We start from the raw sequence: 24127 nt of genomic DNA on the forward strand, positions 1-24127 counted from the left end.
CCGCCCACCCCCTCACGCGTCCGTGTGCGTAGGACGGTCTAGGACCTAGCTAGCTGATTCTCCGCTCAAGAAAAGGCTGAGGTGAGGTAAGGTTTTGTGATGATCCTGTTTGCCGTTAAGTTTTTCATTTGTCCAGCTTTAAGTGTAATTTTATGGATAACATTACTATTTCTTGCTCGTATGGTAATGCATAATTATAATATTTTGAAGTGTTTTTGTTACTACTTGGATAAGTTATGTTGCAGTTGTGTTCTCTTTTTTTATTATTATCTAGTGCTAGGCAGTTAGCGCTGTGTTGTTAGCTGTCAAAGACCTCTGTGCAGACTTATTTGACCACCGGCGATCGCAGACGGAAGTTCAAAGTTTGCTGCTCGTTTATATCGCCCAATTTTCAAAACGCGATCAAAATACCCATTCACATGTCTTGTGGCATGCCTGAACTGTCCACAAAAAAATTACGTTACCCCCACTGGCCAGGGTTGTGCTCCTGCTGAATATCAAAGTGATGAAGCTGTGGCAAGATGGTGGGCAGCTGGCATCAACAAAAGGAGACCCAATATTCATCCCTATGGTCAAAGGAACCCCAAAAGTCCAAATCTCCCTGACTCGTCATCATCTCCATCTTCAAGTGACTCAGAATAAGGACGCACCTTGACGTAGGCCCACTACCACAGTCTCACAGTGAGCCAAAACATGTCTGTGCTATAAGAATCCTTTGTAGTTTTAATAAAGAATTTGTTTATTGCAATTTGGTGTCCATTGAATGCTTAATAAATATATATAAAAGTATTGTAAATGCATATACAATCGTAGTCACTTCATATCGTATGTTAAATCATTGTTTTAATTTATGGCCTTGGTGCCCTGGCTTTTGGCCTTTGTGCCCTTAAAAAATGGACAACTCAAAAGGCCAAGTGTCCTTGCCCCTAAAATGACGAAATTCCAGGCCTGGTTGCAATGCTCAAAACAGCAGCATCCGTCTCTAATCCTTGGATATTACATGTCACTGCATGCATGCACGGAGCAGCTGTAGCGGGGAGATCATAATATCATTCTGTCTTGTATTACTTAAAAAAAAAAAAAACGGCTCGTTCGCGGGCGCCAGCCGGCTCCTCGTTCGCGACCAACACATCACTACTCTCTCTCGCTCAGACATGCTGCACCGCTGTGCAGTGTGCACACAGTTCTGCCGGTAATGAATATTACATTTTGTGAGGAATCTTTTCCACCAATAATTCCAATAAGTATTCCAAAATGTATTCACTTCAGGTTTACGAAAGTAACTGTTATCAGATTACTCATTTTTCAAATGTAACACTGGCTGAATACAGTTAGCCGACTTGATTTTTGTATTCTGATTACGTAACGCCGTCACATGTATTCCGTTACAACCCAACCCTGCTTCTAGGCTACTGTCCCGCAGCTCCTGCCTCTCTGCTGGACTCTGTCGCAGCGGGGCTACTGCTGTGGTGCCGAGTGTATTAACTAGACTTTTCACAATGAAGGATCACTTCTTCTTCAAGGAAGGGAAGGTTTCGCAGTACGCAGTCTACTGTCCCGCAGCTGCTGCCTCTCTGTTGGACTCCGGTACTGCACTTTACTCACGAGACGGTGTTAAAAAAATGGGTGGGGGGCAAACTTAGTAACCACTCCGCCAACGCCACTGTCACCCCCGTCACCCCCGTCGTACGGGCCGGATGAGAATGTCTGGCGGGCCGAATGTGGCCCGCGGGCTGCCAGTTGGTGATCACTGGTTTAGAGGACTCAAATGCACAACCCAAAGACAAAAAAGTTTTGAAGAAAAACAATCTTTACTTGCAAAAACAAAATCACTCTTTTAGAGGAAATAACAAAATGACAAAAGCAAAGCGCTCACACGGAGGAAAAAAGGCAAAACACTGAATCTCTTAAGCGATGGCTTGGATCTGGCTTCTTGGGACAACGAACAAGACGAACCGACAACTAACAAGGGGAGACAGGAAAATATATACATGAGGTAAGTGGGCACTGGTGGAAACAATCAGGGGTGGGGCAGACACTGACGATGGCGGGAAAAAGAACCAAGGCAGGAAGTAAAGGGACCTGGAATGAGACAAGGAGAGTAAAAAATAAAACAGGAAGTGGAACATAAACTAAATTAACATGAACATGACAATCACAAACATGACACGACTTAACATAATTGACGGGACACTACAATCCGCCACTGCTCCTCAGTCCATCTGCTCTTGAATCCTTCCGCTGCAACTCTTTTCAGTGGCCCAACTGCTTTGCATTTCATCTCCTCCTTTACAGTCTCTTCACTGTTGCATGGAGGGGAGTATTCCGCTCTCATATCCCACACTCTGCTCTTGTGCCAAATCTCGTGGCTCAGCTTGGAACTTCATTTCCTGTCTGAGGGACCGATGAGAGTATGCCTCTTTATGTCAGCATGCTGTTTTGGTTCTGGATGCCTCAGGTGGAGATGGTTCTGGATGCAGTCTCGTCATTGTTGGTTCAGCTCCGGTTCTCTGTCTGTTCGATGGAGGAGGAGGAGTCTCCTGTGGTGAGGAGATTTGTCTGCTTGGAAGATGGGGTCGTAGCGGTCTGACAGGCAGAGAGAGAGAGTCCAGGTCTCGGGACGCATTACCTATAGAAAATTCTAACACACTGAGGTAAAAATAAATCCAATCTTTTCCACTCTATTTTCCTAATCTTACTATCTGCCTTAGATGTTAAATGCCATCCAAACACAATTAATGTCTACTAATAATTTTACCATATCCCTAAACATTGCTTTCACCCACTGTAACATGGCTACTCCAAATAACTATTTCTGTTAACCATTTTCTTCTATAAATTGAAATACCTACATATTTCAAGCACCACATATTTCACACATATAAAAGAACGTCCCCATATTTTCTCCATCACTTTAAATCTCACTGTTATTTAGAACATAAGTAACTTTTTTGACTGGACATATCTGTGCAATGTCGCCACAATCTGCTGGGGAATTTTGTTCATAGAGTTTGTACGTACTGCTGTACTTGTGGGTTAGTAGCCTGTTTCTACTGTAATAATTTTCAATAATTTTGCTCAGGTCATTCGTCGGTTGTCCATAAAAAAGGGGGTGTTTCTGGTACAAATTAAAACATGGATCCAGTGTATTTGGATCCAGTGTATTTGGAGATTCCCCTAATCTGTAAATCCCCATCACTTACATATCCCGATCACTTAAACCCATTTTATAATTTGATACAAGAACTGCATATGGGGGGGGGGCGTGAATCATCTTGATCATAACCGCCTCACCTTTGGGAACGACTATTTCTAGCTCCTCCTCTTGTTGCTCAGCTGATCTTTTGGCTCTGGGGATAAGTGAAAGTCTCTGAAACACAGCTGGAGTCTTGTTAGTGATGTGGGCATTCTCTATTAGTGAACTAATGGATCCATGTGTTACATGATATTGTACTCCCCATGGAAACAGAAAGGTGCCAAGTGTAATGAGCACAATCAACAATGCTATTCTGACTCTTGTCCCTAGGAGACCCCACAATTGCTTTGGCTTTGTTCTTGACATAATCTCTATTTTCTCAATGGTTGTGTCAGTTACCGAATTTAAATGATGAGTAAAAATAACGTATACAAAAATTTGACTCTTTTTCAGGTGAAAAAATAGGTTTTCACTTTAGTGTACAATCTATAAAAATCTAAAGACAATTCGTCTTTTGAGCTGTTTCTATCTTAATCTTATTTCTATTTATCGTTTTATTCCAGCTCTGCCAAATCAGTCCTAACTTCCCATAATTTTCTGGAAGTTGCCAGTGAAGGGTGACAATGTGTGAGGTGGTGTCAATTTGCTCCTTTTTCTTTACCTTTTAACCGGAGCGCGTGTGAAGTTTGTTACAACTTTTCACGGTTCCGACCAACGGGATCAGCTCACTGTCTTTTGTGAACTTTCACCCTCACCCAACCACCTGGCCGAACAGTGTAGTTTTCCTAGCCTGTGTAGACAAAACTTGGATAATATTACTCAGAGTTCTGACATATTCATGCACTTCTATTCGTCTAATATCTAAAACTGGACCACTCCCTCCTTGGAGAAGGCCCAAGCTTTGGCATACCTTTTGTTGTTATGAGACCGCATTGTTAACTACATGTTATTATTTATTAACTACAACGTCACCGAAATCTATATATCTGTATAATCATGACACTCCCTCCTTTGAGCATAACATGCTCAATTCATATTGCAATGATACCCTATTATGAACAGGACATGGAAAACTCATAACGTTGTATTAAATAAATATAAATTCTCCGTGTAGCCATAAGGCGTACAAAAATATCGTATGATGTATGGTTTTCTGATGGTATAAATGCATATTCACTAAAGATCTGCCATTAGCACAAAAGATAGTACTTGTTGTTTCAATAATGGCTTTCGTCATGGATGCATCAGGAGGACTTGGTAAGGACCCTCCCTCTTGGGCGAGTACTAGATTTTTCCTCTTCATGTTTTGGGTGAAAACCCATCGTCTTGACCTCACTAGCTGTGTGGACACAATAGTTTTCTGTGTGGGGGAACAACATCACTCGTAATCTCTATTCTTCTCATAATTACAAAAATAGTCTGCTAAATGTTCTACTATGTTTTAATCTTCTACTACTAATCTGTGGATGCTTTATATGTTAATGCAATATGCTACTCACTATCTTTCAAATAACATTCATCCTCTCCCTCCTGTGGTGACAGATGTGGCTCAATGTAGCTGGATTTCAAAATACCCTTCTGGGCTGAAGATGCATCATCTGGTGGTCTGGCCCTCTGAGCTTCCTCATTGTTGTGGTTGATACTAGGCTGTCAATGGCATTTGACTCATGTTTGGAAATCCTGTTCTTCTTTGACATCCCTGGGACCCCCTGCCTCTGTCGTAGTCATGGAAACCACCCCTGGGGTGACTGTGTGGAGGGCCTTTGTTTGGTACACTGTTCTGTGGACACTCTCTGGACCAATGTGTCAGCTGACCACATTTGTAGCAGCCTTCATCTCTTCTTCGTCTTGATCGTTGCTCTCCTCTCCATTGTCCTTTCTGTTGATGCTAGTAGTAGTACACATGCTGTTTCAATTACATTAGTATGCATGAAATGTGACAGGTGGTGTGACAGGTCACACCTCTCCCTACTTATGCTAATGAGCTAAGTCCCGCCTCCCATAGTTCGAGGTGGATGTCACACCTAGGTGTGATATCACACCTAGGTGTGAGATCCTTTGATGTGAGGGGTGAGGTGTCATCACACGTAGGTGTGAAATGCCCCCCTGTGTAGCGCCTTTGTTGTCTAATCCTTTGATGTGAGGGTTGGGGTGTTATAACAGGTAGGTGTGATTTCACACCGGTGTGTTATAAGCCTCTGATGTTAATCTTGGTATTGATTAAGGCAGTCTCTTTGAGACTGTCTGGCCCCTGTCCTCTCACAGCCCTTTGTTGTCTAATCTAATTAGCCTTTGATGTCTGTCCTTTGATGTGAGGATTGAGGTGTTACAAGCCTCTGATGTTAATCTAGGTGTTGATTAAGGCAGTGTCTTTTGAAGTTGTGCGTGAGACTGTCTCGCCCCCGTCACCACACAACCCCGGCCTCTCCCCCTTTCTCCACCCCTTCCTGTCACAAGCTATGAGGCCAGAAGATAGTGCGGGTGGAGTTAGGTGAAAAAAGAAAGAAATCCGTGCAGACTAAATAAAAAGACAGTCATTTCCACTCACTAAGACACCTAAAAAACGTTATTGTCCTCTCTAAATTTGATTTAGGTTTTTTTTAATGATTTGTGCTTGCTAAGGATGTTTCTTTTTAAGTTTTTGTGAGACTGTTAACTAATGTAGCAGTAGTTTAACTACAAGGAAGTCTCTTTTTATGAAGAGGGTATTCATATTAATTTTAAAAGATCTTATTTAGGTTTTAATATGAATGGTGATAACTAAGGATGTGCTCTTTAGTTGTAGGGCTTGTGAACTAGTGTGTAATTACTTTATTAACTATAAGAAAGTCTCTTTGAAGAGGATAATACTAATTTAAAATATCCAATTGCCCCCATGATCTTGTCTTTTTTATTGTTTAATTACTTCACACAACTATAAGGAAGCCCAATATGAAGTTATGTGAGGTTGTATAGGGGTGATATTAGAATTTGCTGTATGCAAAAAGAGAAGTTTTAAAAAAAAAACGTTTTTTCTGCTGTATTCAGACAAAGTATGCAGATCCAGTGTGGTTGATCAGAACAAAGAAAAGCTGTAAACACTTAAAATACATAGAATCAACAGTGTGAGGGTAAATTAAAATATTCATTGACAAACATACAAGGCTTTGTCTACTGAAGATCAATGCAAGGGCAGAGTTTCACTCTGTGGAGGGACAAAATAAGCATTGTTACTCACCTGGACAAAGGACTCTTTAAAGCAGAGATACCATATGCAGACACATACCTGAATATCAGCAGGAGAGGACTCTTTAAAGTAAATACATTATAAGGTTAAAATAAGATATATATGTGGTGGAATTAGTTTAAAACAGTCACCTTACACTTTTAGTTGTCCTCTCTAAATTAGATTTAGGGTTTTTAAAATGATTAGTGTTAATTAAGGGCTATTGTTATTTTGGTTTATAAGGGGATAGGAGTTCAACTTTAAAAATGCACAGGATCATTTTAAGAAGAGTGAGAGGGCTAATGAGCCAGCACCATACTTCCTCTATGCGTTTTCTTGACCTGTATCTGATCTTGAAAAACTCTGGTAAGTACTTTTTATTTTATTTTATAATATCATGTAATTATTTAATGCTGCTTGGTGGGTGTTAAACCACCTCTGTGCCTCTGTTGTATTTATTTTGTAACAACACTATGGCTAGTAATGATTTAGAAGCTTGGGGGAAAAGTACCCCTCTATGCAGTGCTTGAATTGGAATAAAAAAGGTGCCAGTACTCTAAATCAGCAACAAGTATTTCGCACAAAGTCATAGTATATCCTATAATGCTGGTGGGTTTGTCTCTTTACTGTATATTTTAGAAAGGCTCACTGTACTTAAACAAAATGACTCAGGGTGCATCTGAGATTAGAGGGGGTGCAGTGGTAAAGTGCTATTTTTATAAGTGGGGAGTGGACCTGACACCCTCTAGTCTAGGGGGGTCCGGGGGCATGCTCCCCCGGGACCATTTAAAAAAAAATATTGAAGTTAGATGCATCAATCTGGTGCACTTTGAGAGCAAAATGAAGAGATATATGGATACCTCTCAACATCCATAATGAAACAACTGTAAACAGATTTACTTTTTCTTTATGGATATAAAAGAAAGTAAAGCTTGACTCCTACTGGCTGGTTAAATGACTCCTCGTCCCTGAGGCCACTACCAGTTTTTTGTGCCATTTTGCTGGATTTATTTGTCAATAGCGTTGCTGCACAAAGTGATAGCCCTCTAGTTTAAATCTACTACCCAAAAAGAAACATATGGAGATGGGTTACTATTTAAAAAAAACTGCAAATCTATTTGGGAACAGTGGGGCCGGGCCTCAAATCCTATAGGGGGGTCCGGGGGCATGCTCCCCCGGTAAGATTTTTTTTTAAATGTTGGACTTAAATGCATCAATCTGGTGCATTTTGAGGGGGAAATAAAGAGACTACACCCATATGAAACAAAAATGTATACATTTAAATAATCATAAAATCATAAGTACATGGCCATAACCAATAACATACAATATCCAATATGAAAAAACATTGAAACTTGTTTATTTATTTGTTTTTGGTTCATTTATAGTTGTGAGTGTGTCTGGGCTCCTGAATCGGCCTCTCCTGTCTCCCTCCTCTCCCCCCTGCTCCTCTTTGAGGCAACAGCAAAGACTAGTTTTAGCTCTCAACAAGTTTATCTTACCTTTTTTCACCTAGTTAACATTTTGTTTGTATTATTCATGCATATTTTACTAATCACTACCCTCTCAAATGGAAATATGTGTTTACATAAATGGTGACCGAACCGTTTGAGACCCACTGAGATAACTTAAACTAAGTTAACTATCTAAAGACTCAGAGAGTAATTTACCTCACCAGAGCTGTAGTTATCAGCCTCTCAGTCTGACAGCAAAGGACTCTCCCTCCACCTTGTTGTTGAAAAAGCTCCTTATATCCGTTAGCGCAGCTAGCTAGCACCAGATGCTAACAACAATACACGTAACCGGTGCGCGCGCTTTCTCGCTCGCTCGCGCCACACATACACCAACACACACCCTCCCGAGCTTGAATGACACACAGAGACCAATCGAGGGCATTAGTATGATCTGTATGAAAGTGGCAATGTCGGCAGGCCACGTCATGTAGACAGCCAGTCACCCTCTGTGAGGCAGAGTCAGACCCACATTTGCGCTGCGTTGCGTTGCGTTTACAATATATACGTATATTGCCGGCGGCTGAGTACCGGCATTTTACTGAGTACCGGCACCTTGCCGGTACTCAGTAAGAAGTGCCGGTACCACATGGGTAAAAATCAGAAGTGCCGGTACTGCGTACCGGTGAGTACCGGCCCAATTCAAGCACTGCCTCTATGTACAAATAATGTGGTGTAGATTTTTTAATCAAATCTTTTTTTTTTTTTAGTGTCTCAGTTCAGGAAAGTCTGAACCAAATACGAATTGGAATATTAGAGAGGATTAACTCTTTTGGTGGAACCCCATATGATTAATTCCCTGTGGAAAGTGAGTATATATGTATTTAAACTGTATGTGTTTGTATCTAGCTTATTTTTTAAATCAAATTAATTTTTATTTTTTTGCTGATGTGTAAAATATCCAAAATAACGTTTTAAATACTTACTCTCTTGTTAAAAGATGATGAAGTTTGCAGCGTAAGCCAGCCATCAGTGTACCAAAACTTCCCCTCAAAAAGTTTGATCTTCAGTGATCCTCTCACAAACCATCCCTCAGAGAGCCAGACAGACTTCTCCCCCTGTAACGCCCCCCCTTCAACAGGTCTGACTCTAACCCCACAACACAACTAAGGAACTCGTTTTATTTTAATCGCCTAGGCAGATTTAGACTTTTTTCTCTTGCCAAGATACTTTTAGACACACTTTGAGGTATGCAAAACCTTAAAACTAGAAATTAAGTACATTGTCTGATTAGATTTTTTCTTAAAGACTGTTTCTCTAAAAGGCAAGTTTGTGATTTTAACACTTTTTACTGACACGCAGATTTGTGTGTAATTCTCTCACAAAGGAACTGTAAGATACACTTTTTATGTATGCAAAACCTTAAACATTTTTGAAAATAAAATACTTTTTCTGAATACATTTTCTTTAAAGGCACTTTTTGATTTTTAAGGCTATTTCCGTGGATCAACCCAGTTTTGTTAACATCAATGCTTTTTTCTCTTTTCTTGTGTTACTACAGTAAGATACTTTTAGACACACTTTGATGTATGCAACACTTAACAACTGGTAGAATATGAAGTACTTTGTAAGGAATTCATTTTCTTTTAATGGCCTTTTTTTTTTAAACACTTGTTCAGTTAAACAGTGTTTTTTTTTTTACAATCATTTCCCAATGACCAGGAATAGTACTGCCAGAACAAACGATATCCAAAATATCTTCTAGTTTACAAACTTCAGCCATTCTGTTTACACGGGGGTAACTATTCATTCTTTTTTCAATCGTCCTAATCACCACACTTATTAAAAGGGTATTGACTACATTCTGATCAATATATACAAAGCGTTTTGCATAGTAGTTCCCCATTTTTATTTTGCTTTAAAGAAAAAGTCAATGTATCGAAAAAGAAAAAATCGCTGTCTTCAATCAACCGCTGATTATTAGTCTTCTTCTTCTCCATCCAACTCGGCATTGATCTTTTCAAGTCTCTCCTTGAGGTGTCTGCCATTTTTGAGATTGTGCAGCAAAGCCTCCGAAGCGCCTTGGATCCTCCAATCATCCGTGAACATTTCTTTATCAATAAGAGTCTGGTCGATCTCAGTAATGAAGTCGGTGAGCCAGAGTCTTTTCATTAACGTGTTGTAATTGTTTCTGAAGAAAAGATCGGGCATGTCATTCAGACAATCGTGTTGCCTCTGGCCGGGGTGACTGACTCTGTATCCGTTGCAGATTTCTTCTCTGTACCGATGTATCACCTTCTCCACAATATCAACCAACACCGATTTCACTGTGTCCATAAACAGCTACGCTTTGGGATCGTAATCTGCCGACAAGGCTCCATTAAAATATAAATATTTTTTGTGAATTACTGAGTTTAGGCACGTTAATAATGTTTTAATGAAGTTGAATACAGTATATTCATATTTGTCAGTGATTTCATCTCGTGTGTGTGTGTGTGTGTGTGTGTGTGTGTGTGTGTGTGTGTGTGTGTGTGTGTGTGTGTGTGTGTGTGTGTGTGTGTGTGTGTGTGTGTGTGTGTGTGTGTGTGTGTGTGTGTGTGTGTGTGTGTGTGTGTGTGTGTGTGTGTGTGTGTGTGTGTGTGTGTGTGTGTGTGTGTTTGTGTGTGTGTGTGGTTAGAACACTTTCATGAAGTGAAGGAGGTTTTCCTTCTATAAAACAGCTGTGGGCAGCAGTGAGTGTCACGGACATGAATTCATAGATCAAGGCAGACTGGTGCACACACTCTCCTGTCCTGCCAAGTGACACACCCGTTCTAAGCCGTGTCCCTCACTCCTCACATCCCAAGCTGCAATCTCAAAAAGTGTATGATGTTGTTACATAGTTTCAGATGTTATGTTTCAGTTGTGCTCTGTCTATGTTCAGTGATGCAAACTTGTCACCTTTCTGCGAAATTCGCTGTTTTGAATCCAAAATAGGTCGTTTGTGTGATTCATGTAGATCTGCAATAAAAATATATTTGGGGTATGGGGGGGTCTGGGACCCGGAGTAATCTGCGGCCGTGAGCTGTTATGTGCCATCATGACACGCATGGTGTTCTTTTTTTATATATTATAATGAAGTGCGAGCTGTGTGCTCGAGTCTTCCTGCCTGTCGGCTCTGCTCATGAATGTATAATAAGGCTCTGCTGCTCCGAGATGATGGTCTAGCTTCAGCAGCTACATTACCTATGGGTGCGTTTGTTAATATTAACTGTGAGTCCGGAGTCACTGTGGCACAGACTGGACCGCTGGTGAACAGCTGTTAGAACGGGCCGTTCAGGTGTTCAGAGCAGAGCTCCCTGTCGGAGCGGCAGAGTGTGATATTATGCAATATTATTTAAGGAATCGTTGAGCTAGCTAGCTACATTGTCGCTAACGTTAGCTTTAGCCTTCTATTTCTAATCGTTTTTTTCATAGGCTATAAACAGAGGTGGTATAAGTATATATATTGTACTTGAATAAAAGTAGAAGCACTCAGATCCTGTACTAGAATAAAAGTAGAAGTACTCGGATCTTGAGCTAGAGTAAAAGTACAAGTACTCAGGTCTTGTACTAGAGTAAAAGTAGAAGCACACAGATCTTGTAGCCTACTAGAGTAAAAGTAGAAGTACTCAGACAGGGCTGCCAACATTTGAGTTCAGCTTGGAGTGAGATTTTTTTTTTTGGTGATCCGAAAAAAGAGACGTTCATGTGTACAGTGTTACACATGTATTGAACATGTACAAACTAGGGTTTCCCATATATGTACCGGGCGCACCAGTGGAATACACACACATACACAGTGTACCCGCGACTCTTACAATGAAGGCTCGATAATAAGCTCACAGCATATAAAATGGCATATAGGTATAAGCAGAGGTAAAGTGCTATTTTACAAGTGTGGGGGGGGGGGGGTAGGGGTCCTCACCTCCGGGGGTTCTGGGGGCATGCTCCCCCAGGAAGATTTTTTTTTAAATATTGAAGTTAAATGCATCAACCTGGTGCACTTTGAGAGCAAAATGAATTTAAGGATACAGCTCTCAACACCCATATGAAACAGAACTCAGTGGCGGCTGGTGGAAAATATTTTTGGTGGGGCTGTTGATATAGTGAGTAAAACATTTTCTTTTTGGGAGAAATGACCCCTTAAATTGGGACTTCTGGTGATATAATGGCCCCATAAAATCGTGGTTCTAGGGCCAGGAACAACCAGGCATAGTCGGGCTGAGTATGCTAAACTAACTGCGGTCAAGCCAGCCTCCACTCGCGGAAACCTAGTCAAGCCAGCCCTCACGTGATATTGCGGTGCGCGAATATCCTATGCATTACGGTAGAGTAAAAAAAAATCATCCCTCTGTGTTTAGATGAGAATAAAACAAAAACTGTTTTGTATCAAAGACTCGTTTCACTTCAGGGTGATAGCAGGACATCCCATCTAGTCACTCAGAAAAAATCAGGACATTCTGATGTAGAGTTTCAAAATAAAAGACCTTTGAAATCTCTATTGTATGAGCTATCATCCCTGTTTTTAAATGAGAATAAAACAAAAACTGTCCAGTATCATAGATCCATCTCACTCCAGGGTGATAGCAGGACACCCCATGTCGTCACTCAGAAAAAATCAGGACATTCTGATGTACAGTTTCAAAATAAAAGACCTTTGAAGTCTCATATATGAGCTATCATCCCTGTCCCAAAAGGTATTTTATTTTGAAACTGTACATCAGAATGTCCTGATTTTTTCTGAGTGACTACATGGGGTGTCCTGCTATCACCCTGGAGTGAGATGGATCTATGATACTGGACAGTTTTTGTTTTATTCTCATCTAAAAACAGGGATGATAACTCATACAATAGAGATTTCAAAGGTCTTTTATTTTGAAACTCTACATCAGAATGTCCTGATTTTTTCCGAGTGACTAGATGGGATGTCCTGCTATCACCCTGAAGTGAAATGAGTCTTTGATACTGGACAGTTTTTGTTTTATTCTCATCTAAACACAGAGGGAGGATTTTTTTTTTTACTCTACCGTAATGCATAGGATATTCGCGCACCACAATATCACGTGAGGGCTGGCTTCGCTAGGTTTTTCCGAGTGGAGGCTGGCTTGACCGCAGTCTAAACTAGAGAGAGAATCGCTGTCAAGGGGGCTACAACTACAACAAAATGAACATATTTGACCGTGATTTAATTGTAATACACGTTTCAAAATGATGCCGAAGTAACAACATACTGATACCGGATAGTAAAAACCATGAATTAAGGCTTTGACAAGTCTGCAGACAGACGGCAGGCGAAAAACCTTTTAAAAAGCGTGTTTTCTAATGGAGATTTGGCTAAGCTAACGTTGTAAATGCTCCGACCGTCCACACTCACAACAACGGCCTATACAGACATAAATAAACCAGCGACTGTATTCGCCATGACACAGACAGTATGTGGTTTGTACTTGTTTAACTTTTGTCTAATTTCTGAACAGATATGATATGAGTGCTAAGAGCTAACGGCTGTGTTGTTTTTCTGGGGTGCTCATTGAAGATGACGTCACGGCTCCGCCTACACTGCGTTACTATAGATACTACCCCAGTTCCTCACGAGTCTAAAAAACAACTCACGTCAACGCACGTAAGCAACGTGGGCACCAACGTGAGCGCTCTCGTGACCAAAATATTTGACGGCGCTGATTGGCTGAAATTATGTTTCGGCGGCACAGTTTACTATTGAGACTTTTGCAACGTGCTGGTTGCTGCTGTTTGGCTTGGGGGCAGCACCCCGTAATGATAAACTAATGCCAAGGGCAAGGACAGGCAGGAAACATGTGAGTTATCAGTAACATTAGACATCGTAACACAATTTTAAACAAGACTTTATTGTAGATTATACATTTTACTGATACCAATTGTATGATATTTACCTTGTTCATTAAAAATAAAAAATATATATATTTTTGAAATATATATATATTTAAAAAAAAATTTTTTTAATTTAATATTTTTTTTTATATTTCTTTTTGTATGTGGGAAGAGGTGGGGCGTTGCCCCTAGCGCCCCTATGGGCCGGCCGCCACTGACAGAACTGTAAACAGATTTTCTTTTTCTTTATGGATATTTTACAAATAACTCATTTAAACTTTATTCTTGTTTTACTGTCATAGTATTTCATAACTGTTTTTCATTTATTCTCATAAATGGTAACCAAAACGTTTGAGAACCACTGAGATAACTACACTAAAATTAACTATCTAAACAGAGTCCCTTACCTCACTGAGCTGTTATCTCTCTCAGTCTGACAGGAAAGAGCTCTCCCTCTCATTGTTTGAGAAACAGCTTCTAATATCCGTTAGCGCAGCTAGCTACCCAGATGCTAACAACAACAATGCAAATAGTGAGTTTGGTAGAAATATACTGTATAATAGTAAAGTTATTTAAGATGATGCCATATTTATTGAAGATTTACATTATAAATATTCCCCAAAACTATTCAAAAGCATATTCTTCAAAACTCTCTGCTGTAGTATGACCAACAGAAGACTATTGATGTGTGTGTAGTGAGTTTGGCAGTAATAGAGAACCGCAGTGACGCGTCGTAAAACCCGGAAGTAAGTTAGCATTTTTAGCACTTCCGGTTCCTTCCTCAAAAAGCAATGCATTTTTTCCATAGGGTTTTGGAAAATAGCTCGAAATAAGGTCTGTGGTTGACACCAATTTAAGAGATAAATCACGTTTTGTTCTACGACATTAAATACATCAGCAGTGACCCCACTGGGGATTTTTGAAGAGTTTACGTGTCTGAAAAACGATGGTTGTTACCGAGTGGCTGAATAGGACTACAGAAATTGTCGAGGCCGTTTTACGTCATTACGCCGAACACGTAAACACACCCGCTAAGTTTGTTTTCCCCTGTGTTCTTCTTGAAAGCAAGTACCTGCCTATCTTTAGTATCTGTATATCTATAGCTGACCATTAGAATCTGCATTTTAGAAATTGTCGTTTTTAAGACCTTAGTTTTACAAATTATAGAATCATTAATTACCAGTGTTTTCCAATTTTACTCGGCAGTTCGTTTCGTTAGCTAACGTTAGCTAAAGCTAGCGCTACTAGTTAGCTACGCAATGGTTTGTTGCTTTGCTCCGGGTTGCAGCCACAGGTCTTCGCATGAAACGTGCTTGTTCTATCGTTTCCCGGCCGATGTTTTCCAAAGGAGAGTATGGATTCGTGTCATGAGGTAAGCTGACGTTACATTTGTGTCCATGTCACGGTGAAATGTAAATGATGGGTAGTGACTGTATCGCCGTTTTAGAGATGGCGCTGCTGAAAAGACCGCAACATAAGTAAAGATAATGAATACATCCTATTAAAACCTGTGTGGCTTGTATGATAAGTCTAATTAGTACAAGCAGCATGACGTTTCACCATGCAACTAAAGATTGTAGTCAGGGAAATCAGTTTGACATATTGAACTAATAACAAATCACCTCTGGCTGGCAGAGAACTCTCTGCTCCATAGTTTCTCTTGGACGTAAAATCACATGTACATTTTACATTTATATTCAATTTAATATTCCATCCCTCACATACTTTTGTATATATAATAACTTATATTTAGTTTTTCTTGTTATGTTGCTGCAACACAAACATTTCCCAAATTGGGATCAATACAGTAATATCTTATCTTAATTAATTAATTAAGAAATATAACTATTATAATTAGTGTAGCAGCTGACACCTATTTTCAATATGGATTAATCTACCATTTATTTCTTTAGTTCAATTTTCATCTATAAAAATGTCAAAATAGTGAAAATGTTCCCGAGACTTCTCGAAGTGAAAGGTTATATCTTTAGATGTTTTGTTTTAGCCTATGTACTATATGTCTTAATGCTCTTATATTTGACGGTGTGACTTCCATGAAACTAATATTTTATATCTTCCCAACAGACGAGCTGACAGGAAACCTAACACTCTAACAACCACAACATTGCAAAGGCGAGTAAATGTGAATTAATTGTAAACAATTCACAATTTTTTTTATTTCTTCTTTTTTCTTGCAGTGAGGTGAAGCTGACCTTGCACTTGGTGCCAGTAAGGATGTTCCTCACGCAGGCTGAATGTTTCTCCTTCCTTACTGACACAGAAGCCCTTGATTTGCAATGCTTCACTAATTGTCATTTCCCTGGCTCCGTAGGGACACTTTACCTCCAGCACAGCGGAAGACCCTACCAGACCATCTGGAGATGCCCCCAACAATCCTGATAGGGAGAGCCACAAATCTGACTCATGGACCTGCATCTGGGTTGCAGTGGTGAATGCCCTGAGGCCCTCACATTCATTCATAGTCCCCCACTGTACAGACAAAACACCATCAAGGGCCTGTTGTTGCCCTAGCACCCTGGCAATAAAGGAAGCAGTCACACGCTTTGACCTCAGGACAGCTCCCAAGTTGCTGGCAGTCAACCTTCCTTTCCTGAACAAATGCCAGTTTGGGTTGGTTCGCTGACCAGTGGTAGCCACCTGAATTGCCCTCTGTTGCTCTTCAGACAATGCCGTGCTTGCCACAATTGCCTCAGGTCCCTGATGCCCAACCGATTTGATAATTTCAGGAACAGTAAGTGTTTCCAAGCTGCAGTGTTCCTCTTCTGGCTCGGGGGAGAGAAGCCAAGAAATTCCTGAAAACCTGCCCCAGAGTCTGTCCCTCAGCCAGTCACGATCTTCGGAGGTGGGCTCTCTTGTGAGCGGGTTAAATTAGTTATTGGTTTCAACAGTCACATTAAAACAGTTACTAAATCAGCCTACTATCACCTAAAGAACATATCTAGGATTAAAAGACTAATGTCACAGCAGGATTTGGAAAAACGTGTCCATGGTTTTATCTTCAGTAGACTGGACTACTGCAATGGTGTCTTCACAGGTCTCACTAAAAAATCTATTCGAAAGCTGCAGCTGATTCAGAACACCGCTGCTCGAGTCCTCACTGACACTAAGAAAGTGGATCACATCACTCCTGTTCTGAAGTCCTTACACTGGCTTCCTGTGTGTCAAAGAATAGATTTCAAAATACTGCTGCTGTTTATAAAGCACTGAATGGTTTAGGACCAAAATGCATTTCTGACCTCCTGCTAAATTATGAACCATCCAGATCTCTCAGGTCTTCAGGGACTGGTCAGCTTTCTGTCCCCAGAGTCAGAACTAAACATGGAGAAGCAGCGTTCAGTTATTATGCTCCAAATATCTGGAACAAACTCCCAGAAACTTGCAGGTCTGCTAAAACTCTTACTACTTTTAAATACAGGCTGAGGACTTTTCTTTTTGTCGCTGCTTTTAATTGAACTATTCATATCCTAGACTGCACTGTAACTTTTATCCATGTATTTTTTCTTTTAATGTTTATTTTATGAGCTTTTCTTTTTAATGACTGATTTTAAATGCCATTTTCTTAATGTCTTTCATTTTTTGTAAAGCACTTTGAATTGCCTTGTGTTGAAAAGTGCTATATAAATAAACTTGCCTTGCCTAATAAAGATTTCATGTGACACATACAATTGATTTGTTGATGGGAATTAATGTGAATAAATTAACTCTAGGTTAACGGTACTCTTGCTATCACTACTCACCGACACTATAAACCTTGTCCCTCATGCTAGCCCTGACAACACCGGTAAGCACACCTTCATCTAGGCTGCACTGTTACGTGTCCTGACTTGTAGTGGTTCTCTCCTCTATCTACACTCTTCTTGTCATCTTTGTAAAACGATATCAGACTGGTAATTGACACAGCCATGACTTCTAGTTAAATTCAGTGTGGCTAAAATGAAAAGCTTTGTTAAAATATGCAAGCACGCGAAAGTCAAATTCAGCTTTATTGTCAAAAATTTGACATGTGTTATACATCCAGAAATATCGAAATATCGTTTCCCACAGTGTGACATGTATACATAAAACAAAACAAAAAGGGCCTAGATAAACGTGGTATACATTAAACAAAACGGGCCTAGATAACCGGGGTATACAGTTTAAAATGTTAATATATTTAAAGTTTTCAAAGTGCAGTTTCAGTGCAAGTCAGTTGAAACGATCTTAAGTTGGCGTGACGTTGAAGTCGTGCGACCCTGCTGCTGTACTGGCTTGTAGTTAGTTTATAGCATTACGTTAGCATTTTGCATCTGGCGACTAGATTTATGATTCAAAGATTATAAAAGTAGGGTTGACATGTGGAGATTATCCGGCTGAACAAAACGTGATCCCTCTCTTAAATGTGTGTAAACCACAGACCTTATTTCGAGCTATTTTCCAAAATCCTATGGAGAATTTGCATTGGTTTTTCAAGAAGGAACCGGAAGAAGTTTACTTCCGGGTTTTACGATGCGTCACTGCGGTTCTCTATAAGCTGTATAATAGTGATTGAATATTATTGGATTCTCTTTTTTCGGAATTGCACTTTGCAGACGGTCCCTGAGCACTCGTTTCTTCTCCGGCTGCAGATAGAGACCAATGTAATGTGTCCAGCTCGGAGGGTGGCGCGTATTGGCTTTTTTTTTTATCAAAATGTGATTGTAGTTCGTTTTCAACCTCACCACGGTACTTAGGAGATGTCATTTGTGTCTGAATAACGTTTTGTTCATGAGTTATTGATCCGTGAAATCAGAATCTCCCAATATCGTTCCAACTTTACTGAAGCCAGAAGACCGTCTCATTTCGTAGATCGCTCGGTTTGCTGTTCTTTCACTTTATTTTTGTATTTATATACATTCATTTTGGACGAAAACTTAGCGTGAGAAAATGCAAGTGTGGCGTGAGTGCTCGAGATATGGGTTAATTGCGTGACTCTCACGCTCAATGCGTGAGTGTTGGCAGCCCTGACTCAGATATTGTACTTGAGTAAAAGTAGAAGTACTCAGGTCTTGTACTTGAGTAAAAGTAGAAGCACACAGATCTTGTACTAGAGTAAAAGTAGAACTACTCAGATCTTGTACTTGAGTAAAAGTAATAGTCCCAGAGTGTAGGAATACTCTGTTACAGTAAAAGTCCTGCATTCAAAATGTTCCTCAAGTAAAAGTAGAAAAGTATTATCATCAAAATATAGTTAAAGTAGCGACAGTAAAAGTAGTCATTTTGCAAATTGGTCCATTTCAGAATAATAGATATGATATGTTTTATAATGATTGATCATGAAAGTGTTCTCAAAGCTGGTAAAGGTGCAGCTAGTTTGAATGACTTTGTATACTGCAGGGTAGCTTGTGGATTTACTCCAGGTGGAACTAAAGTCTGATTTAACACTTGATTATATTTCACATCATTCATCCAGATCTGTGAAGTAACTAAAGGTATTAAATAAATGTAGGGGAGTAGAAGTACACCATGTACCTCTGAACTGTGGTGGAGTAGAAGAACAAAGTAGCCAAACATTGAAATACTTAAATAAAGTACAAGTATCTCAAAATTGTGCCCAAGTATAGTACTTGTTGAATGTATGAACTTAGCTACTTTACACCATGTGGCTATAAAGATAGAAAGACTAAGCCTTGCACAATACAGGCAATACATTTTCAAAAATTATAATTACATTTATTTATCACGGGGGAGGTCTCAAGTCAAGCTGGAGGTTTTTCCTTGAGCGAGGGCAGATCACGTACCAATCACGGCCCTCGCGTTTCAAACTGTCTGAAATGAAGCGCTACATCTGTATCTGCATATGGTATCTCTGCTTTAAAGAGTCCTTTGTACAGGTGATTAACAATGCTTATTTTGTCCCTCCACAGAGTGAAACTCTGCAAAGCCTTGTATGTTTGTAAATGAATATTTTAATTTACCCTCACACTGTTGATTCTATGTATTTTAAGTGTTTACAGCTTTTCCTTATTCTGATCAGCCACATTGGATCTGCATACTTTGTCTGAATACAGCAGAAAAAACGTTTTTTTTTAAACTTCTCTTTTTTGCATACAGCAAATTCTAATATTACCCCTATACAACCTCACATAACTTCATATTGGGCTTCCTTATAGTTGTGTGAAGTAATTAAACAATAAAAAACACTAGTTCACAAGCCCTACAACTAAAGAGAACATCCTTACAGATTTAGCGATTCATTTCAGACAGTTTGAAACGCGAGGGCCGTGATTGGTACGTGATCTGCCCTCGCTCAAGGGAAAACCTCCAGCTTGACTTGAGACCGCCCCCGTGATAGATAAATGTAATTATAATGAAGCCAGCTGCAATGGATCATTGATCCACCAACGGGTGCAGTGGGGTTCCACACTGGAGCTCATGTGAAATAAAGTCAGATACAGTACGCTGGATGTACAGCAGAACTTTGTTAAGATCCATATGTCACGGATATCATACTACTGTGCTAAATAAGAGACATGTAATCATTTACAAAACATCACCATGTTGTTATTTAACAAAATAATGTTGTTTAGTCGAAAAAAACTAACAGGAGGAAATGCAGCCCGGATCTCGATTTTTAATCCTAATTTAATCATCATCTTCACCACGATCATTTATGTTTATGTTCGCCGAATTGAAATGAAATCACTGACACATATGAATATACTGTATTCAACTTCATTAAAACGTTATTAACGTGCCTAAACTCAGTAATTCACTAAAAATATTTATATTTTAATGGAGCCTCGTCGGCAGATCAGGATCCCAACGCGCAGCGGAGGGATCTCGGTCTGCATGACGGGTGTTTTTCCCCATAAGGAACAAGTCACTGCAAATGATCCCGCTTATTACATGGCCACTTTCTCAACAAAGTAACGACATGACTCCCAATATTAATTTAAATGCTTTTATGGATTTAGAAAATGTTTTTATTGATTTAAAAAATAGTTGCATGTATTGATTTAAATTGACATCCATCCGCTAAGAAAAATAGTCCGTTGTTACCGTTTTTTAAACAGTGTGAATGAAACGGCAGCTCTCTCCCCCCTCCCCCCTTGATCTTTCTTTTCCAGCAGCTAAATTAACTGTCGGTTATTCTGATTGACCATAGACTGTATGTGACAAGCTTACAGTTAGTGACGTAACAACACCATAAAAGCTGGTGGGTTGAAAGCAATACGAGAAGTAAAAATAACAAAAATATTTAAATTGTATTTTCGGATCCTGATCGAGACTGCCGCCAGAGCGTGTCTCCCCGTTACCTGCAGAAGGAAGCCATGCACGCAATGCAGCCCCGCTCTCTTTAACTCCAGGTGACTTTCTGCCGCTTTCCTCCGTGGTGCAGTGCTGATCGTTTCACCACGGAGGAAAGCACTTCACAAATTGCAGTAGGCCTACCCATAAGGACCCGTACAAATACCGCAGTTTTTGCGTGGCTGTGTCTAGTTGAAAGCCCAGTGGCGATCTGCTCATCTCTCATCGAAATAATATGCTACAAAGGGGCGGACTGGCCTTCTTTGTGTTGAACTCTCCTGTCGGCTCCCAGACCGTAGTCGAGGAGGGCAGCAGCAACAAGCTTCAGGTTCAATAACCCACTTTAGCTTAAATGACTGGAGAGAGGCGAGCTCTTCTTGGGAGGCTGTTGCATTTATTTAGCTGTTCTTCTGTTTCACAAAATACATCACAGACCTCTGTTTTTCTGCTTCCTCGTTTCACTTCCAGAAACATACACACGTTCCCTCACTGTCGCTCTACCATCCACAAACACACATGCACAAGCCACACCCCTCTCTCTCTTAAAGGGACAGCGATCTCATCTCACTCTGCATGACCCTAATACAGGTGTGCTCTGGAGAATCACAGAACGGACGATCGTCCTTATTATTATGCCGTTTAAACCAATTATTTAAATGTGTTTGTTAAATTCAGCATCATGTAAGTTGCACTGACAGGTCCACACACTGCTTCCAACGCGGCTCCCCCGCCCTCCTGCTGATAGTTCACGAGCGTCAAGCTCCTCAACCCCCCCCCCCCCTTTGATCATTCTCGATCGTTGGCACACTGATAACAATTTTTTTTTTAAACGGCACTTCATATCAAAAAGGTTGCCGACCCCTGGTATAAAGTAACTAAGTTCATAAACTCAACAAGTACTATACTTGGGCACCATTTTGAGATACTTGTACTTTATTTAAGTATTTCAATGTTTTGCTACTTTGTTCTTCTACTCCACTACAGAATTCAGAGGTACATGGTGTACTTCTACTCCCCTACTAGGGGTTTCACCAACTAATCGACTAGTCGACTAGTCGACTACCTTTACCACTAGTCGGCGCTGTAGGCCCTAGTCGACTAGTCGTGAAAGAAATTGAGGTAAACGAGGTGCTGCAAAATGCTCCAAAACACGTCCGACATTCTTATGTATGGCAGTACTTCAACGAAGATGTAACCAACTCCACAGTGAAGTGTCAGTTGTGTACAGCTGTACTGAAGTACAATACAAATGCATCTGCTATGCGCAACCATCTGAAGATGAGACACCCGCTGCCGACAGCTATCACTAGCAGTAATGCTAGCACCAGTGAGCAACGGACCGGCGTCAGCACTGAACAGAGGCAAACGAACAGCAAGAAAACACGGGTCAACAGTGATGCGGATGATGAGCTACGGGATTACTGCCAGCGGACACCGCATATCCCCACAATGGATAATCCACTGGAGTGGTGGGCAGAAAACGTGCACCGCTTCCCCCGCTTCCGAGGAGCTACCTGGCTATTCCAGCCACAAGCACCCCGAGTGAGAGGGTTTTTTCCCTGGCAGGCAACACTGTCACCCGAAAGCGGTCAAGCCTCCTTCCCTCACATGTCGATGCGTTGGTGTTCAAACCCAACCAAAAATATGGAAAGGTGGACGTTATCGTGGAGGACAGCGAATAAAGTGTTGCGCACTGGATTTACGTGGCATTTATGTAAACAAGAGTTTTTTGCTGTCGATTTTGGTGAGTTTGTTTTGTTTTGTTTGTTATTTACTCAGCCATGTAACACACATTAAAATGCAGTGTTTAATGTTACTGTATGAGTTCCAATATAAAATACAGTTGTACACCTCTCTTTGTGTGTCTTTATTATGACGTAACGACTAGTCGACTAGTCGACTACTATTTAGAAAAATGTGTCGACTAGTAAATATTGGTAGTTGTGAAACCCCTATCCCCTACATGTATTTAATACCTTTAGTTACTTTACAGATGTGGATGAATGATGTGAAATATAATCAAGTGTTAAATCAGACTTTAGTTCCACCTGGAGTAAATCCACAAGCTACCCTGCAGTATACAAAGTAATTCAAACTAGCTGCACCCTTACCAGCTTTGAGAACACTTTCATGATCAATCATTATAAAACATATCATATATATTATTCTGAAATGGACCAATCTGCACAATGACTACTTTTACTGTCGCTACTTTCACTATATTTTGATGAGAATACTTTTCTACTTTCACTTGAGGAACATTTTGAATGCAGGGACTTTTTCTGTAACAGAGTATTCCTACACTCTGGTACTTCTACTTTTACTCTAGTACAAGATCTGAGTACTTCTACTTTTAATCAAGAACAAGATCTGAGTACTTCTACTTTTACTCTAAAAGATCTGTGTGCTTCTACTTTTACTCAAGTACAAGACCTGAGTGCTTCTACTTTTACTCAAGTACAATATCTGAGTACTTCTACTTTTATTCTAGTACAAGATCTGAGTGCTTCTACTTTTACTCAAGTACAATATATATATATATATACAGTGCTTGAATTGGGTCGGTACTCACCGGTACGCGGTACCGGCACTAATGATTTTTACCCATGTGGAACCGGCACTTCTTACTGAGTACCGGCACCTTGCCGGTACTCAGTAAAATGCCGGTACTCAGCCGCCGGCAATATACGTATATATTGTAAACGCAACGCAGCGCAAATATGGGTCTGACTCTGCCTCACAGAGGGTGACTGGCTGTCTACATGACGTGGCCTGCCGACATTGCCACTTTCATACAGATCATACTAATGCCCTCGATTGGTCTCTGTGTGTCATTCAAGCTCGGGAGGGTGTGTGTTGGTGTATGTGTGGCGCGAGCGAGCGAGAAAGCGCACGCACCGGTTACGTGTATTGTTGTTAGCATCTGGTGCTAGCTAGCTGCGCTAACGGATATAAGGAGCTTTTTCAACAACAAGGTGGAGGGAGAGTCCTTTGCTGTCAGACTGAGAGGCTGATAACTACAGCTCTGGTGAGGTAAATTACTCTCTGAGTCTTTAGATAGTTAACTTAGTTTAAGTTATCTCAGTGGGTCTCAAACGGTTCGGTCACCATTTATGT

General features: G+C 40.4%; 2 long non-coding RNA genes across 2 annotated transcripts in view; both read left to right on the forward strand.

The window, feature by feature from the left end:
• The window catches only part of LOC307028307, a 378320-nt gene that overhangs the window by 303003 nt on the left and 51190 nt on the right, over nt 1–24127 (forward strand). The gene's annotated exons all lie outside the window — the stretch shown is intronic.
• LOC307028306 lies at nt 14920–18193 on the forward strand. Its single transcript, XR_013804930.1, has 3 exons — nt 14920–15095; nt 15809–15856; nt 16056–18193. It is a non-coding gene; the product is annotated as an uncharacterized lncRNA (long non-coding RNA).

Source organism: Notothenia rossii, assembly GCF_949606895.1.
Source record: "Notothenia rossii genome assembly, chromosome: 2".
NCBI lineage: Eukaryota > Metazoa > Chordata > Actinopteri > Perciformes > Nototheniidae > Notothenia > Notothenia rossii.